Source organism: Globicephala melas, chromosome 10, assembly GCF_963455315.2.
Source record: "Globicephala melas chromosome 10, mGloMel1.2, whole genome shotgun sequence".
Lineage (NCBI taxonomy): Eukaryota > Metazoa > Chordata > Mammalia > Artiodactyla > Delphinidae > Globicephala > Globicephala melas.
In genome coordinates, this window is record NC_083323.1 from 7,657,560 (window position 1) to 7,676,361 (window position 18,802).

Below are 18,802 nucleotides of genomic sequence, written 5' to 3' on the forward strand. Positions count from 1 at the left end.
TGACCTCGTGAGACTTTGGGGCCAGGAAGGAGTGAGATTAGTGAACCTCGTGTTACAAGAGGAGTAGGTGGGCACAGGGTGCTGTGGGAGCACAGAGGAGGGAGAGGAGATCTAAATCCACCTTGGGCAGGGGGTTCCATAATAGAAGACATGGCTAGGGGTTTCCTTGGTGGTCTAGTGGTTAGGACTCAGCACTTTCATGGCCAGGTTCAATCCCTGGTTGGGGAACTGTGATCTCACAAGCTGTGCGTCGTGGTGAAAAAAAAAAAAAAGAAGACGAAGAAGCAGAAGAAGCAGCAGAAGACATGGCTAGAGGTTCATTACTTCTTGATGAACAAGTAAGAGACACCTAGATGAGTAACAGGCAGACCATTGTAGGCAGAGCCAGCAGGGTGGGTGAAGGTACCACTAACTTAAAATGCTTCGTTCAGTAACTTCATGGGATTAAGTGAGACTGGGGCAATGGGTGCCTGTGTGGGGAAGGGAAGTAGATAAGGCTGGAGATCTGGATAAGCTCCTAAAAAGCTGGGGTGTGCTTAAAGAAGGAGATTGAATTTTATCCTGAAAATAGTGGTAAAACTTTGGAGGTAAGCAGGGAGGTTATGTGATCAGATTTGCCCTTTAGAAAGATCCCTGTGGCTGCAATGTGGGGAATGGGCAGGAGGAGGCCAGATGCCCAGCAAGAAAGATAGCTGGGAGGATGCTGCGGTGGGAGTGGGGAATGGTGATAGTGATCCAGGTAGAAATGATAAGGACTTGAATTCAGGTGTATGTACTACTCAGCTCTCTCTAAGTTATGCTGCATAACAAACAACTTTAAAATCTCATAGCAGGGCTTCCCTGGTGGCGCAGTGGTTGAGAGTCCGCCTGCCGAAGCAGGGGACACAGGTTCATGACCTGGTCCGGGAAGATCCCACGTGCCGCGGGGAGGCTGGGCCCGTGAGCCATGGCCGCTGAGCCTGCGCGTCCGGAGCCTGTGCTCCGCAACGGGAGAGGCCACAACAGTGAGAGGCCCGCGTACCGCAAAAAAGAAAAAAAAAAAATCTCATGGCGTATGGCAACATATACTTATTTTTCCCTCATGTAACATGAAAGTTGCAGGTTGGCTATCCCTCTGCTAGATGCAGCTGCACAAATCTTTTCTTTCTGGAACCCGGGATGAAGGAACAGCCACCTTCTGAGACATGTTGTTCTCATAGCAGAGGGTTGGAGAAAAAGCCCCCCGGTCAAGCCACACAATTGCGTTTAAAGCTCTGCTCAGTTGTGACAAAGGTCACATACACTTAAATCCCACTGGCCAAAGCATATCAAGTGGCAAAATCCAAAGTCAGTAGGCCAGGGAAATTTGTTATGCGTTGGAGGGAATGAATGATTGTGAACATATAAGACAGTTGATAGCAACCTGTTGTTGAGGACAGAAAGGAAAAATTGATTAGAATCTTGTCATTTGGTGGATTTGATTGGATGTGCCAAGGATTACCTCAGGTGGTTAAGTCAAAGGTGGTACCACTCAGTAAGAAAAGGGATACAGGAAGAGGAACCTTGTAGTGGATGATGCTCAACATCAAATCTGCCTTCTTGTGATAATGGTACCCTGGTTCTGCTTTAAGGGAACCATTCCTCCCCCACTTTCAACCGTGATGCTTCGGGTGAAACTTCTTCCAGCCCCTTACCAAGGGTGGAGCATGTGACCTAGTCTTAAGCCAATAATAACATTCTGTACCCTTGAACACAATAATCAGTTCAAGATGGGTTCATGACACAAATCTGGTCAATCAGAGCCAATGAGGCTCAATTTTAGGTCTTTAATTTGCTGACTTGAATGAGAAAGCCCAGAGTTATGGCAGCACCACGGGAATGGAATAGAGCCTAGGAATAGAGTCAGCACAGAGGAAGCAGGACAGGGAGAAGATATGAGACTGGTTCCTGGTGATACCACCTGAACCTTGACCAAGCCATATGTGGAGCAATCCCAGGGAATTACGAATTCTAAGCATCAGAAACGCAGAGGGAAAAGCTAGAGAATGAGTGGTTCATGGAGGTAAGAATAATCCAAGCAAGAGATAATGTGGAATTGAAGTAAGTCAGTGGCTTTGGAAATGGATAGAAAGACTGAGTGAGAAACATGTTTGAAGACCATGGAATTTGTCGGCTCACAGCACATGGGGGTTAATGGAGAGAAAGGTGAAGATGATGATGTACTAGTAGAGAGCGAGAAATATTTGGAGATGGTGAAAGCATTGAGATCAAGAGTACAGGGCTTCCCTGGTGGCGCAGTGCTTAAGAATCCACCTGCCAATGCAGGGAACACAGGTTCGAGCCCTGGTCCGGGAAGATCCCACATGCCGCAGAGCAACTAAGCCCGTGCGCCACAGCTACTGAGCCTGCGCTCTAGAGCCCATGAGCCACAACTACTGAAGCCCGCGTGCCTAGAGTCCGTGCTCCGCAACAAGAGAAGCCATTGCAGTGAGAAGCCCGCGCACCACAACAAAGAGTAGCCCCCGCTCGCCGCAACTAGAGAAAAGCCACGCACAGCAACAAAGGACAAAAGCAGCCTAAATAAATAAATAAATAAATAAATTTTATTTAAAAAGAAAAAAGAGTACAGAAAGTGGGGCATTCTTGAGGGTCAAAGAATAGGTTCTATTTTGGACACGTTCAATTTGAGGTGCCTATTGTGGACAGAAAGGCTGGTATGGAACATGATAAACAATGGGTCAAGAATGGAGATGTAGGGCTTCCCTGGTGGCGCAGTGCGTGGGAGTCCGCCTGCCGATGCAGGGGACACGGGTTCGTGCCCCGGTCCGGGAAGATCCCACATGCCGTGGAGCAGCTGGGCCCGTGAGCCATGGCCGCTGAGCCTGCGCGTCCGGAGCCTGTGCTCCGCAACAGGAGAGGCCACAACAGTGAGAGACCTGCGTAACGCAAAAACAAAAGAAAACAAACAAAAAAAAAACCACACAAAATGAATGGAGATGTAGACTCGGAAAATGTCAGTATATAGTTAAGAGTAGAAGCTAAGGGGTAAGTGCGCTTTCCCAGAGAAAGCTGATACAATTGGAGTGGAAGAGAGTCATAGGCCTTGAAGAATCACATCCTTTAAGGAGCTGGCAATGATGGTGGAGAAGTGACAAGACTGAGAGGCATGACTTGGGAAAGGGAAGGGCAAAGGGCTGCCGGCACCAAGGACTCGGGGTCTTCCGAGTCTCCGGAAGTAAGGGGTCTTTCCTAAACCCCCCTCTCCCACACAATCTATACCCAATCCATTGGCAAATGTGATCAATTCTATTTTAAAAATAAATCTCAAATCTCTCCCCTTATCTCTTTCCCCACTGCCAGCATGTGGTCTAAGCCACCATTTCACCTGCATAAGAAGACGCATTCACTGGTCTTCCTGCTGCTACTTTTGCCCCCTGTCAAAGTAGTTCTTCCACGCAGAAGCCAGAGTGATCTTTTCAACACGTTAATTGAATCAAATCACTGCTCCAAGCCCTCCAGTGGCTTCTGCTGCGCTTAGAACGAAGCCCACAGATGACAGGGAACCAGTGGAGGGCTTTAAGTAGGGGAGTGACACAATCAAATTTTTGAGAATTTGGAAAGCATCTGAAAGTTACTGTAATAGGCTGGCGGAGTGAAGAAAGAACAGAAGCAGAGACTCCAATGAGGAAGCTGTTATACGATGAAAGAAAAGGTAGAGGGGATGGATTTAAGGAATATTTAGGCAGTTGAATCTGTAAGGTTGGTGGTTGAATGGCTGGCTCCTTGAGGGCTTGAGGTTTCCTGTTAGGGGACAATAGTGCTATTAGCCAGGAATAGGAGACAGTGGCGCATCTAGGCAGCTGTATGCTGCAGGGGCAAACTGGTCTGGCTTAAAATTCAGGGTCACCCATCTCCCTGGACCTTCAACAATGCTGAGAGTATTACCAAGCATCTCTGGTCAGCTCTCTCTCCAGGTCTCCATAAGACTATTGCTAATCTTTCTTTTTTTTTTTTTTCCTGCTAAACTATGTACTCCTTTGCCTTCCCGTTTTACTCTCAGTAGATGGCCTTGCTTCCTACCGCACAGAGCAAAGATAAAGCATCAGAACACAACTCATCCACATCCTTAGGCCTGGTGTCTACCCCTTCTCTGGTTTCAGTACTATGGCAGAGGGCTTCACTGTTGGTGCAGTGATTAAGAATCCGCCTGCCAATGCAGGGGACATGAGTTGAAGCCCTGGTCCGGGAAGATCCCACATGCTGCAGAGCAGCTAAGCCTGTGTGCCACAACTACTGAGCCTGAGCTCTAGAGCCTGCGAGCCACAACTACTGAGCCCATGTGCCACAACTACTGAAGCCTGCGCGCCTAGAGCTCGTGCTCCACAACAAGAGAAGCCACCGCAATGAGAAGCCCACACACCGCAATGAAGAGTAGCCCCCGCTCTCTGCAACTAGAGAAAGCCCACGCGCAGCAATGAAGACCCAACACAGCCAAAAATAAAAATAAATAAATAAATATATTAAAAAAAATACTATGGCAGAATGGACAAAACCCTCCCTAGATTAGAAGAGAAGTTTGGGAAATCAGAGATCTAGTCCAGAATGATGCTATCCTTCCCTGGTAGCTCAGATGGAGGCGTTATCATATATCATTTTTATGAAAAAAATCCCCAGGAGGAAAGCAAATGCGTTTTGGGGACAGAAAGGCTAAGGAATTTTTATCATTTCTTAGGGAAAAGGGCAAAATCATATCAATCAGAGGAAATCGTGTTTTTCACTGGACTAGACAGTATGGAGTTGGAAGAAATGAATTCTGTGGTGAGAAGGTGAGTTTGCCGTTTGGTAACTGAGGAGCGAAACAGCTACAGCTATGGCTGATACAGAGATTCAGCTGAAGGCCTAAGATTTTACATCCCTGTTAAAAGTCCAGAGCACTCCCCCACTACCCTTAATCCCCTTGGAAAGTAGTAGACACCCAAGCAGAAGAAGGTTCCACTGACATCCAACTGGAACGTGACACCAGAAGAGCTACTCTCATGCCTGGAGGGATGGGGAGTCCCAAGAGGCAGGAATGGGGCTCAAAGTGAGGAAGGGCTTAGGGAAGAGGCTGACCGAAGATCCAGAGGAGAGCATGAGGGAGGATCCACTTGAAAGAAAAGGAGCCCTTCACTCCTCCCCAATCTCATTTTCTGGGCCCTCCTCTGCCTTCAAAATGCTGAGTGGAGGGACTTCCCTCATGGTTCAGTAGGTAAGACTCTGCTCTCCCAATGCAGGGGGCCTGGGTTTGATCCCTGGTCGGGGAACTAAGATCCTGCAAGCCACGTGGCGCAGCCAAAATAAATTAAAAAAAAAAAGTGCTCAGCTCCCCAAGACTTAGACCTTGGCCACCTAATACCACTCTCTATCCCTAGGCAGCCTTTCAGTGCCATCTCTACATATGTCCAGTACATGTTTGTTGAATGAATCATGCATAAATGAAGGTGAAGATTTCTGGAGCAAGATGATGTTATGGGGTCAATTGTGTTCCCCCCAAATTTGTAAAGTCCCAATGCCCAGTATCTCAGAATATAGCTTATTTAGAGAAAAGCTCTTTAAAGAGGTGATTAAGTTAAAATGAGGCTGTTAGGGTAGGGCCCTAATCCTATATGACTAGCCTTCTAATGAGGAGAGGCAGAGACACCAGCGATTGGAGCACACAGAGAAAAGGCCATGTGAGGACACAGGGAGAAGGGACTGTGATATTGTGATATAAGAAATATATATTTGGTCTTTGTCTCCAGTTCATGGCACAGAATTCCTAAAACCCTGAGTGATGGGGGGAGAGGAGTGTCTTTTGTTATTCATAATAAGCTCCTTTCAATCATACCTGAGTTTATGCTAATGATGTACTCTTGGTGGGCCCCCTGGGTAGCTTCAGGAGGTACCAGAAGCCCACCAAGCTTGGGTAGCCCCTTACCAGAGGAGCCAGCCATGGGATTAGAGAGTTGGAACTTGCAACTCCATCTTCACCCACCCACTTCTGGGGAGAAGGGCGGGGCTGGAGATTAATCACCAAAGACCCGTGATTTGAGCATGATTTGGCTGCATTGGGTCTTTGTTGCTGCACGCAGGCTTTCTCTAGTTGTGGCGAGCAGGGGCTACTCTTTGTTGGGGTGCGTGGGCTTCTCATTGTGGTGGCTTCTCTTGTTGCGGAGCACGGGCTCTAGGCACACAAGCTTCAGTAGTTGCAGCGCATGGGCTCAGTAGTTGTGGCGCATGGGCTTAGTTGCTCCGCAGCATGTGGGATCTTTCTGGACCAGGGCTCGAACCTGTGTCCCCTGCATTGTCAGGCGGATTCTTAACCACTGTGCCACCAGGGAAGCCGGAAACATTTGTTTCTTGAAGTTTCTGTAGGTTAGGAATCCAGTAGCAAATTAGCTGGGTGGTTCTCTCTCAGAGGCTGCAATTAAGGTATCAGCTGGGGCTGCAGTCATCCCAAGACTTTACCAGGGTTGGGGGGGGGGGAGGGGGGGAGAAGGATTTGCATCTGAGCTCACTCATGTGGCTATCGGCAGGCCTCAAAATTTCATTTCCAAAAAAAAAAAAAAAAATTGAAAAAAAAAAGATCCATTTCCAAATTCCCTCAAATTAGGCTCTGCATGAGACAGCCTCACAACACGGCAGTTGGATTTCCTCAGAGTGAGCCATCCAGAGAAGGAGAGAGAGAAAGCACCCAAGACAGAACCACCATCTTTTCATGAAATAATCTTGAAAGTAATATTCTACCCTTCTCCTGTATTACCTTCCCTAGAAGTGAATAAGTAAATCCAGCCCATGCTCAGGGAGAGGGTGTTACACAAAGATGTGAATACTGGGAGACAGGGATAACAGGGAGTCATTATAGAGACTGCCCACCACAGGGGGCATGTGCTCACCTCTTTACCTTTTCCTTCTGCCTGATGGCTAGAAGACAGAGATGGTGGCTGGAACTCAAGCAGCCACCTTGTACTGTGAGGTGATCTTGGAAGTGGAAGGTGTAAATGGCACAGCAAAAGGATAGAAAAAGAAGCCAGGGTCCCTGTCATTGTGGAGAACCATTCCCTCCATGTGCTGTGTGTCTCTCAGTTTTTATTTAGAGAAAGAAATACTCTTATGTTGTTTAAGTCATTGTTATTTTGGATTTTCCAATTGCTGCCAGCCAAACCTAATCCTAAGTGATCCACGTTCTCTTTGGTGTGGCCCTGGAAACTACTCTAATTAGTAAAAGGGCTGGTTTCTTATTATTTCAATGCTTTAGATATGATCATTACAAGGACTTGCTCTTATTTTTTAAAAAATTTATTTATTTATCTTTTTTTTTTTTTGGCTGCGTTGGGTCTTTGTTGCTGTGCATGGGCTTCCTCTAGTTGCAGCAGCTTCTCTTGTTGCGGAGCACGGGCCCTAGGGCTTCCTTAGTTGTGGCACGTGGGCTCAGTAGTTGTGGCTCACAGGCTCTAGAGCACAGGCTCAGTAGTTTTGGTGCACGGGCTTAGTTGCTCCGCAGCACATGGGATCTTCCCGGACCAGGACTCGAACCCGTGTCCCCTGCATTGACAGGTGGATTCTTAACCACTGCGCCACCAGGGAAGTCCCCAAGGACTTACACTTGATGTATGTTCGTTGAAATCACTCTCATTCTCTTGCCCTCTCCTTTAAGTTCAGCCCAAACTGTTCTGTGTTCCCTCACCTTTGACTCATCCTCTCTCTCCTTTCAGCTATTTTCCCATTAAGAGACAGACACTTGGGGCTTCCCTGGCGGTCCAGTGGTTAAGACTCTGCTTCCACTGCAGGGGGCGTGGGTTTGATCCCTGGTTAGGGAACTAAGATCCCACATGCTGCCACAAAAATAAAAATAAAAAATAAAAATAAATAAAAACAAACTAACAATAAAACCCACAGCATTAAAAAAAAAAGGCAGATACTTGAATATATTTGTAGAACGTGGAGAAGAAATTGGCATAGAGAAGGAAATTAAAAATCCAGAAGGGAGTCAGGAATGCCTGGCAGAATAATGCCCTAGAGCAGGGGTCAGCAAACAAGAGCTGCCAGTTTTTGTAAATACAATTTTATTGGAACACAGCCCCACCCATTCGTTTACCTATTGTCTATGGCTGCTTTCTTGCTACAAGGGAAGAAAGGCCCGCAAAGCCTAAAATATTTGCTATCTTGTCCTTGACAGAAAGTCTGCTGACTCCTGCCTTCCAGGAGGCAGGGGCGGGGGTTGGGAGCACGGAAGGAGTCAGAGATGCCGGTGAGGCTGGAGAGATAATAAATAGTGCAAGAGAGTGACTGTGGGCCCTAGCGCAGCAGGAAAAGCAGCGTGATTAAGGTGAGGCCGAGAGAAAGGAGAAAGATTCAGGGTGGACAGATGGGGAGGCTGAATGCTTCTGAAAGGCAGAGGGAGTGGGTGTGTGTAACATCCCCTGAAGGGGATGTTAACGACTAAGATTGCCCAGGTGCTGAGATCCTCATGACAACTGAGGCTTTCGTCCGGACCCCCTGGTCAACCATGAGCACAGATCTCTGGCCCCTTTGCCTTCCATTGTCTGCCCCTGCCCCGGGCCCAGATGCCGAGTTTTCAAAGAGTGAACAGTGACAGGAGACGGCATGAAGAGACCAAGGACTAATGGCATGAAGAGACCAAGGACTAATGGCGAAGAGCTGGCAGGAGGAGCTTCAGAGTTAGAGCCCCGGGCGGAGCAGGTGAGGGAACCCGGAGGAGCCTCTGCTCCCGCAGCTTTCGGGACACCGCCAGCTTCTACAGCCCCAGTGAGAGCAAGCTGCTGGAAGTGCGGGTCCAGACTGAGGGCTTTGTTTGCCGTGAAGGGGGAGCAAAAGGCCGAGGAGAAAAGGAGGGAGGAGGTGTGATGGGTGAGGGAGCTTGAAATAGCCTAGTGTTGAGCAAAGCAAAGAAAGCAAGGCAATGGGTTGGATTTCCACAAACTTAACTCCAAGATCAGTAATATGTAACTATCATATTTAGAGCATTAAAACAATCAGTGACTAGCTACTGAGAGTCCCTGTAAGAATTAGGAGCAGAAAACCTCAAAACAAACAAAACAAGAATTAATTTTTTCCTCTGGTAGAAGTCCAGAGGTAGTTAGTTCATGGTTGGCATTAGTGATTCCAGCCGGTAGCAGAGACCCAGGCTCCTTCTACCCGCTCTGCTCCATCCATCTTCCTTTCCTAAGTTATCTCTGTTCCGAGATCTAGCAGCCATAGCACGTCCATTCCAGTCAGGAGAAGGAGGAAATGGGAGAAGGAGGAGGTCCCTATAAGGACCCTTCCCAGAAACCTCAGCTGCCTTTACATATCCCATTGGCGAGCACTTTTACACAACTACACCTTTGCCACAAGGCAGCCTTGGAAACATGAATTTCATTCTGAGTAGACACATGCACACCTAAATTTTACAGACCAAGTAGAGAACATATACAAGGAAACAATTTTCTCTGCCACATTCCATCCTTACATCTATATATACAAAAGATGACCATACATCCCAGTTTGCATGGGAGAGTCACGGTTTACACTGTTATCCCATATAATTATTAACAGAATTCCTTTTCACTCAAAAGTCAAAAAAAAAAAAAAAAAGGAAAAAGCTTGGTGGTTCCTCAAAAAGTTAAACATAAAATTACCATATGATCCAGCAATTCTACTTCTAGGTATATACCCCAAAGAATTGAATGCAGGGACTTAAACAGATACCTGTACACCCATGTCCATAGCAGCATTATCCATAATAGCCAAAAGGTAGAAACAATCAAGTGTCCATCAACAGCTAGAAGGATAAACAAAATGTGAACTATACATACAATGGAATACTATTCAGCCACTAAAAGCATGAAATACTGATACACGCTACAACATGGATGAACCTTGAAAACATTATGCTAAGTGAAAGAAGCCAGTCACAAAAGGACAAATGCTATATGATTCCATTTATATGAGTTACCTAGAACAGGCAAATCCATAAAGACAGAGAGTGGTTACAAGGGCTGGGGAGTGGGAGAAATGGAAGTTATTGTTTAATAGGTACAGGAGTTTCTATCTGGGATGATGAAAAAGTTCTGGAAATTGATAGAGTGATGGTAGCACAACAATGTGAATATATTTAATGCCACTGAACACTTAAAAACTTTTAAAGTGATACATTTTATGTTATGTATATTTTACCACAATTTTTTTCTTAAATTTATTTATTTATTTATTCTTGGCTGCTTTGGGTCTTCGTTGCTGCTTGCGGGCTTTCTCTAGTTGCGGTGAGCAAGGTCTACTCTTCATTGTGGTGCACGGGTTTCTCATTGCGGTGGCTTCTGTCGTGAAGCATGGGCTCTAGGCACATGGGCTTCAGTAGTTGTGGCACGCGGGCTCAGTAGTTGTGGCTCACGGGCTCTAGAACGCAGGCTCAGTAGTTGTGGCGCACAGGCTTAATGGCTCCACGGCATGTGGGATCTTCCCAGGCCAGGGCTCTGAACCCGTGTCTCCTGCATTGGCACGCAGATTCTTAACCACTGCGCCACCAGGGAAGTCCCATTAAAAGTGAAAAAAACCCTTAAGGTATCTACCCAAGAGAAAAGAAAGCATATATGTCCATACAAATACTGACAGTTCAGAGCAGCTTTTTGTAATAGCCAAAAACTGGAAACAACCCAAATGTACATCAAGAGGTTAATGGAGGGCTTCCCTGGTGGTGCAGTGGTTGAGAGTCAGCCCGCTGATGCAGGGGACACGGGTTCATGCCCCGGTATGGGAGGATCCCACATGCCGCGGAGCGGCTGGGCCCATGAGCCATGGCGGCTGAGCCTGTGCGTCCAGAGCCTGTGCTCCGCAACGGGAGAGGCCACAACAGTGAGAGGCCCGCGTAACACAGAAAAAAAAAAAAAAAAAAAAGAGGTTAATGGATAAACAAACTCTGGTATATGTATACAATGGAATACTTTTCAGTAAGAAAAAGGAATACACTCACAATACCTGCAATAACATAGATGAATCTCAAAATAATTATGTTGAGTGAAAGAAGCCATATAAAATAATTTATGCTATATTTATATATACATTTATATAGAATTCACATACTTTCTAGAAAGTGCACACTACTGTATGGTGACAGAAGTCGATTGGTGGTGGCCTGCTGGGGGGTACAAGGAAGGATAGGAGAGGAGGATAACCAAGGAACACACGGAAGCTTTGGCAGAAGTGATGGATAAATTCATTATCTTGATTGTGGTGACAGTTTCATGGGTATATACAGGTATATACTATGTCAAAACTTTTCAATTTGTACACTTTAAACATGTGCAGTTTTTTACATGTCAAGGATACCTAAATAATATTATTAAAATAAACATGCACACGTAATTTCATTAACATATGAATAAATAATATTAAAAATAATTTTTAAAGAAGTGTCCTAGTTTGGATGATAAATTAAATGGTCACCCTATATATATTCTTCTCTCCACTTATGAAACACATTCACCTGATCCCCAATAGAGAAACTCCCCAAATCCCACTGTGTTCAGCTCAAAGTCTATAACCTAAGTCTATAACTACCCACTGGGTCCAGATAGAGGTGCCACCTATAAGCTAAAAGACAAACTGTCTTTAGGTATGTACTAGTGGAGTAGGAACAAGGTAACCACAATAAAAATGACTGTTCTGAAAATGAGAGAAATGTCCACTATCCCCCAAGGACACAGGAGAGGTTGGTGTTGGGGAGATGCCTGTTGGGGCCACAAGGTTTTCAGTGCCTGTTTCACTTCTGGTGCAGGTTTGTAGCCTGGGAATGGCTTCAGGGTTGAGTAGTCACAGATGTTTTCAGGCCAAACTGGTGGTTACTTGGGTAATACAGTAGCACCCCCTTATCCACGGTTTTAGTTTCACTTGCACTTTCCCTGGTTTCTGTTAGCCAAGGTCAAATGCCATCCGAAAATATTAAATGGAAAATTCCGGAAACAAACAATTCATAAGTTTTAAATTGCACACCGTTCTGAGTAGTGTGATGAAACCCTGCCCAGTGTACCTTTGTCCTGCAGGGACATGAATCACCTGTTTGTCCAGTGCATCCGCACTGCATATACTTCCCGCCCCTTAGACATTTAGTAGCCTTCTCGGTGATCAGATCGACTACTGTGGTGTCACAGAGCTTGTGTTCAGGTAACTCTCATTTCACTTAATAATGGCCCCAAAGAGCAAGAGTAGTGATGCTGGAAAAAACAGTATGTATAGTGTTCAGTACTAGCCATGGTTTCAGGCATCCACTGTGGGTCTTGGAACTATCCCCCCACGGTTAAGGGGGGACACTTAGCAGCCCTCCAGACTATTTGCTTCATGTGCAAATGACCACAGTCAAAGACCTCACCTAGATAAAATTTTTAGGCCGGCAGAGTTTGGTCTACAAATGAGCCTCTGTGCTGAGTTTAATGGCAGCCGCTTTCAATGCTTCTAAAACAGGGTGGGAAGGCAAATTCCTTAATCCCATTTTTTGCCTTCAGGCTCCTGGCCTCTGGGGGAAAGTTAGCCTTATCTCTCACTACTGCTCCTAAGCCGCTCCTCATAATTGCCTAGGTTTGAAATACCAAAGCAGAGGGCTTCTTTCAGCCCCGATTGTCTCCATGTTAGGGAACCCTTGGACAATTTGGATTGGGGGCTGCCAGCAGAGTACATTCCTTTCTATCTCTGCTGAAGACTGGAGCGCTTCTGTTTGTGTGTGCCCTGCTCTCTGAGGACTCTTGAAAGCAGAAAACAGCACTCAATGCACACGATGACTGAATATTCCCTACCAGTTCTCCAGTATTCCTGCCCCATTTGGAACCTGCCTTTCAAGGGCGGCCGGCACTTGTGACCCATTAGTGTGTTGTGAAGTCAAGTGGGTTACAGCCAACTTTTTTTTAATGAGGTGGAATAGAATAGAAAATATCAGATGCCTGCAGCCCAGGGCAGGAATAGAAGCTCTCTACTCCACGAAATTCCCTGCTCAGCTGCTTCCAGCTCCCTGGGTCACCCTCCATTGCTGATGGGTGGCCTTCAGCTTCAGGCACCAAGTTAATATCTGCAGACCAGGGAGAAAGAAGTTTGTCAAAAGATGGAGAAGTAGGCAAAGGGTACGCCAACAGTCTTTTATTTTCTGTTCCTAGAAGCTGCCATATAACACTTCTACTTGTATCCCATCAGCAAGAGTTTAGACACATGGTCACATCTAGTGCAAGGAGGGTGAGAGATGTTATTTTCATTCTGGGTGACCGTGTGCCCACTTAGTGATATTCCAATAGGAAAAAAGGAGAGAGGATGTTCGCTATAAGGCAACTAATAGGATTCGTGTGTAGATTCAAGGCATCATGAGGGATAACCAATTCTTTCTTTATTTTTTAACCAGTGATTTCTTTCAAAACTCTCAAAGCTATTCTCACATGGCTAGAAGAAGACACCTTGTTCTCGGTCTGCATTTGACCCATTTCCACCTCTTTGACCACTGGATATAGTGCTTAAACTTAGAAGTAGAGTCAAGATTCCTAGGTTCAAATCCAGGCTACCCCACTTATGAGCTGTGCGACTTTCGTTGGCAAGTTATTTTAACTTAGTCTTAGTTTCCTTGGCTGTAAAATGATGGATACCAATAGTATTATAGCAGAGTATTTTTACGAGGATGAAATATGAATTTGCATGTAAGGAAGCAGAGTGCCAGGCAGATGATAAGCTCTTAATAAATGATAATTCTAATTTCTTTTTTTTGTGTGGCTGTTTTGGGTCTTCGTTGCTGCGCGCAGGTTTTCTCTAGTTGCGGCCAGCAGAGGCTACTCTTCGTTGTGGTGCGCGGCTTCTCATTGCAGTGGCTTGTCTTGTTGCGGAGCTCGGGCTCTAGGCACGTGGGCTTCAGTAGTTGTGGCTCGCGGGCTCCAGAGTGCAGGCTTAGTAGTTGTGGCGCACGGGCTTATTTGCTCTGTGGCATGGGGGATCTTCCCGGACCAGGGATCGAACCCCGTGTCCCCCGCATTGGCAAGCAGATTCTTAACCACTGCTCCACCAGGGAAGTCCCAATAAATGATAATTCTAATTTATTATTCAATAGCTCCTTGCTGCCTGAAGGCTTAACTACCCAGCACATGAGAGTCTTCTAGAAAGTGTCTGCGGTGCCCCTAGTGGGTCCCATTCCTCATTGTATGGTCTCTCATTTATTTATCTTTTAATAACATTGTTTCCAATTAAAAAGTAATGCAACCCAACAACCTCACCTCTAGGAATCTATCTTAAAGAGAGACTCACATGACTGCACAGAGATGTACCTGATGTGCCGCCATTGTTGTAATAGCAACAAACTGGGAAGCAACCTCCAATAAGAGAATATTTTAAAGTTGTGGTTGCAGCAAACATGGATGGACCTAGAGACTATCATACTAAACAAAGTCAGAAAGAGAAAAACAAATACCATATGATATCACCTACATGTGGAATCTAAAATATGACACGAAGGAGCATATCTATGAAATGGAAACAGTCTTACAGACATAGAGAACAGACTTGCGGTTGCCAAGGAGGTGGGCAGAGTGAAGGACTGGGAGTTTGGGATTAGCAGATGCAAACTATTATATATAGGATGGACAAATATTTAGGTCCTACTGTATAGCACCAGGAACTATATTCAATATCCTGTGATAAACCATAATGGAAAAGAATATATATATGTATAACTGAGTCACTTTGCTGTACAGTAGAAATTAAACACAACATTGTAAATCAACTATACTTCAATAAAAATTTTTAAAAATTATGGAACAGCCAGAACTCTGGAATCCCATGAAGTCATTTAAAAGTCCTAGACTGGGGACTTCCCTGACGGTCCAGTGGTTAAGACTCCGCGCTTCCACTTCAGGGGGCAGGGGTTCAATCCCTGGTAGGGGACCTAAGATCCTGCAAGCCAAAAAAAAAAAAAAAAAGTCCCAGACTGACTTCCTCTGACACCACTCTTCCTCTATCCTGTCTCCAGCCTTCCTGGGGGGTTTAAAACATTCCAGCCTTCCTGAGGGGTCTCCAGCCTTCCTGAGGGGTCTCAAACTTTCCACTCTTGTTCTTATTGTGAGACTTCTGTGTAAGCCTGTTCTTCAGCTTGGCAGGTTCTGTCCTTGAGAGATTTCATTTGGATATGGCTTTCCCTAAACCACCTCTTTCAATCTGAAGGAGTCCCTCAGCCTATCTGTAGCACATCACCCTGTTTTATTTCTCAATGTAGCACTTTCCCTTAATTAATTAATTTACTGTTTGCCTCTCCCAACTGGAACATATATGCCAGGAAAGTAGTACCCTAGTCTTGTTTACTATTCCGACGAAAACTGAGCCTGCTGCATAGTGGGAATTCAATAAATATTTGCTGAATAAATAATACTATTTATTATTTTGAATAAATAAAAAGCACTTATTAAGTGCTTTCTATTTTCTGGGCATTGTCCTACATCCTTTAAGTATATTAATACATATAGAATCCTTACAACAATTCTATGAGGTATTTACTATTATTATCATATCATTTTACAGATGAGGCATTTGCCGAAGGCCAAGCAGCTAATAAGTTGCAGAGCTGAATTTCAACCCAGGGAGTGGGTCCCGGTCTTATGACCTTAACCCCTACACAACGTTGCCTCTTAAATGTCAAGAACCAAAATGTACACAATGTAGCTAAAGCAGGGCTCAGGGCAAAATTTATAACTGTAAATGCCTATATTTAAAAAGAAGAAAGATCTCAAATCAATTACTTAAACTTCTGCCTTAAGGAACTAGAAAAAAAAGAGCAAATAAAACTCAAAGCAAGGAGAAGGAAGGAAATAATAAAGACTAGAGCAGAAACAAATGAACCAAAGAGCAGAAAAACAATAGCGAACATCAACAGAACCCAAAGTTGGTTCCTTGAAAAGATCAACAAAAGTGATAAACTTTTAGTTAGACTGACCAAGAAAAAAGGAGAGAAGGTTAAAATGACTAAAATCAGAAATAAAAGAGAGGACATTAATACTAAACTTACAGAAATAGGAAAGATTATAAGAGGATACCATACGGGGAGCTGCTGATCAGAGGGTACAAGCCTTCAGTTATAAGATGAATAAGCCCTGGGGATCTAATGTACAGAATGGTAACTGCCTAATGATATTGTTCTGTGTACTTGAAGTTTGCTAAGAGAATAGATCTTAAGCACCCTCACCACACACACATAAAAAAAGGTAACTGAGGTAATGGATGTGTTAATTAACCTGATTGTGGTAATCATTTCACAAAGTATACATAGGTCAAATCATCATGTTGTATACTTTTTCTTTTTCCCCATTTTTTTGCCACACCACAAGGCATGTGGGAGGTTAGTTCCCCAGCCAGGGATTGAACCCGTGCCCCCTGCATTGGAAACACGGAGTCTTAACCACTGGACCGCCAGGAAAGTCCCATGTTGTATATTTTTAATGTATACAATTTGATTTGTCAATTATACCTCCACAAAGCCAAAGAAATAAGGAAAAAAAAAGAATACTATGAACAACTGTACTCCAACAAACTAGATAATTTAGATAAAATGGGCAAATTCTAGAAAAGCGCAAATATCAAAACTGACTCAAGAAGAAATTGAAAACATGAATTACAAGACATCAAATTAATAATTAAAAACTTCCCACAAAAAAAGTCTGGTCCCAGATAGCTTCACTGGTGAATTCTATGAAACATTCAAAGAAGAATTAATACTAATTATGGTAGGTTGAATAATGTCTTCCCCAAAATACCCATGTCTGTCACAATTGGAAGAATCTAGGAATGTTAATTTATATGACAAAGGGATTTTACACATGAGATTAAGTTAAGAATCTTGAGATGGGGAGATCATCCCGGATTATCTGAGTGGACCTGATGTAGTGACAAAGGTCCTTCTAAGAGGGATGATGGAAAAGTCAGGGTTAGAATGCCATGTGAAGAAGGAAGCAGAGTCTAAACAAGAAGCTACTACCCAGCTGGCTGTGAGGATGGAGGAAATAGCCACGAGAAGCTTCTAGAAGCTGGAAGAGGCAAGGAGCAGATAGATTCTCTCCTGGAGCTTCCAGAAGGAACCAGTCCTGTTACATCTTGATTTCTCACTTTAGAGTCATTTCTGGATGTTGAATCTGCAGAACTGTAAGAGAATAAGTTTGTTATTTTAAGCCACTAAGTTTGTGGTAATTTGTTACAGCAGCAAAAGGAAACTAGTACACCAATCTTCCACAAACCCTTCCAAATACAGAAGAAGAGGGAAAACTTCCCAATCACAGCATGAGGCCAGTATTACTCTGATACCAAAACCAGACAAAGACATCACAAGGAAAGAAAACAACAGACCAGCATCCCTTACAAATTTAGACACAAAAATCCTGAACAAAATACTAGCAAAATGAATCCAACAATATATAAAAAGGAAAAAATGAATATATGTGTATCACTGAGTCACTTTGCTGTACAGCAGAAATTGGTACAACATTGTAAATCAACTATACTTCAATAAAAAAAAAATTAAAAACATATAAAAAGAATTATACCATGGTATATAATTATACCATTACATCATGAACAAGTGGGATTTATCCCAGGAATACAAGGTTGGTTTAATATCTTATGCAGAAAAAAATTAACATGTGGAGCTTGAGACTGCTATCCTTAGAAATGCCTGCTTGCAAGGTTGGCCCTTGGCTGGCATCTGGGAATGTGAATTTAAGGACTGGTAAGAGTAGCTCACTATGCCTGCACTATTTATACAAATCATGTGGTTTATGCTAAATACCTGCTTTCCTTCTGGGAGTCTGGAATTTTGATACATGCTAGACAAAGGATGCCTATATGGCCAGCCTTTATTAAAAACCCTGGACACTGAATTTCAAATGAGCTTCCGTGGTAGACAATATTTCACATGTTGTCAGGACTTGTTGGAGGGATTAGGCGTGTCCTATGTTGACTCCCCTGGGAGAGCACTCTGGAAGCTTGTGTTGGTTTCCTCCGGACTTTGCCCCTTGTGCTGTTTCTCTTTGCTGATTTTGCTCTGTGTCCTTTCACTATATAATAAAACTTATCTGTGAGTATGACTACATACTGAATCCTATGAGTCCTTCTTATGAATCATTGATACTGAAGATGGTCTTGGGGGTTTGAAAATCAATGAACGTAATACATCACATCCATAGAATAAAGGACAAAGACCATCTGATCATCTCAAAAGATGCAGAAAAAAGCATCTGACAAAATCCAACACAGTTTCATAATAAAAATACTTAGCAAACTAAGAATAGAAGGGAGTTTCTGCAGCCTAATAAAGGGAATATATGAAAAACCCATAATTAAAATCAAACTTAATGGCGAAAGACTGAATGACATCCCCCTAAGATCAAGAGCAAGACAAGGATGTCCACTGTCATCCCTCCTATTAAACGTTGTTTTGGAGGTTCTAGCTAGGGTAATCAGACAAGAAAAAGAAAGAAAAGTCATCCAGGTACTCGCTTCAGCAGCACATATACTAAAATTGGAACAATACAGAGAAGATTAGTATGACCCCTGCGCAAGGATGACACACAAATTCGTGAAACGTTCCACATATATATATTTTTTTGGCCATGCCCTCGGCAGTGAAAGCATGGAATCCTAACCACTGGATCGCCAGGGAATTCCCAAAGCATTCCATATTTTTAATTATTAGAGAAATTCAAATCAAAACTACAGTGAGGTACCACCTCACACTGGTCAGAATGGCCATCATTAAAAAAATCTACAAATAACAAATGCTGGAGAGGGTGTGGAAAAAAGGGAA

General features: G+C 44.0%; 1 non-coding gene across 1 annotated transcript; it reads left to right on the plus strand.

Moving 5' to 3' along the window:
* Positions 1–18,487: 18,487 nt before the first annotated feature.
* LOC115853089 (U6 spliceosomal RNA) lies at positions 18,488–18,594 on the plus strand. Its single transcript, XR_004039409.1, has one exon. It is a non-coding gene; the product is annotated as a U6 spliceosomal RNA (small nuclear RNA).
* Positions 18,595–18,802: the final 208 nt, after the last annotated feature.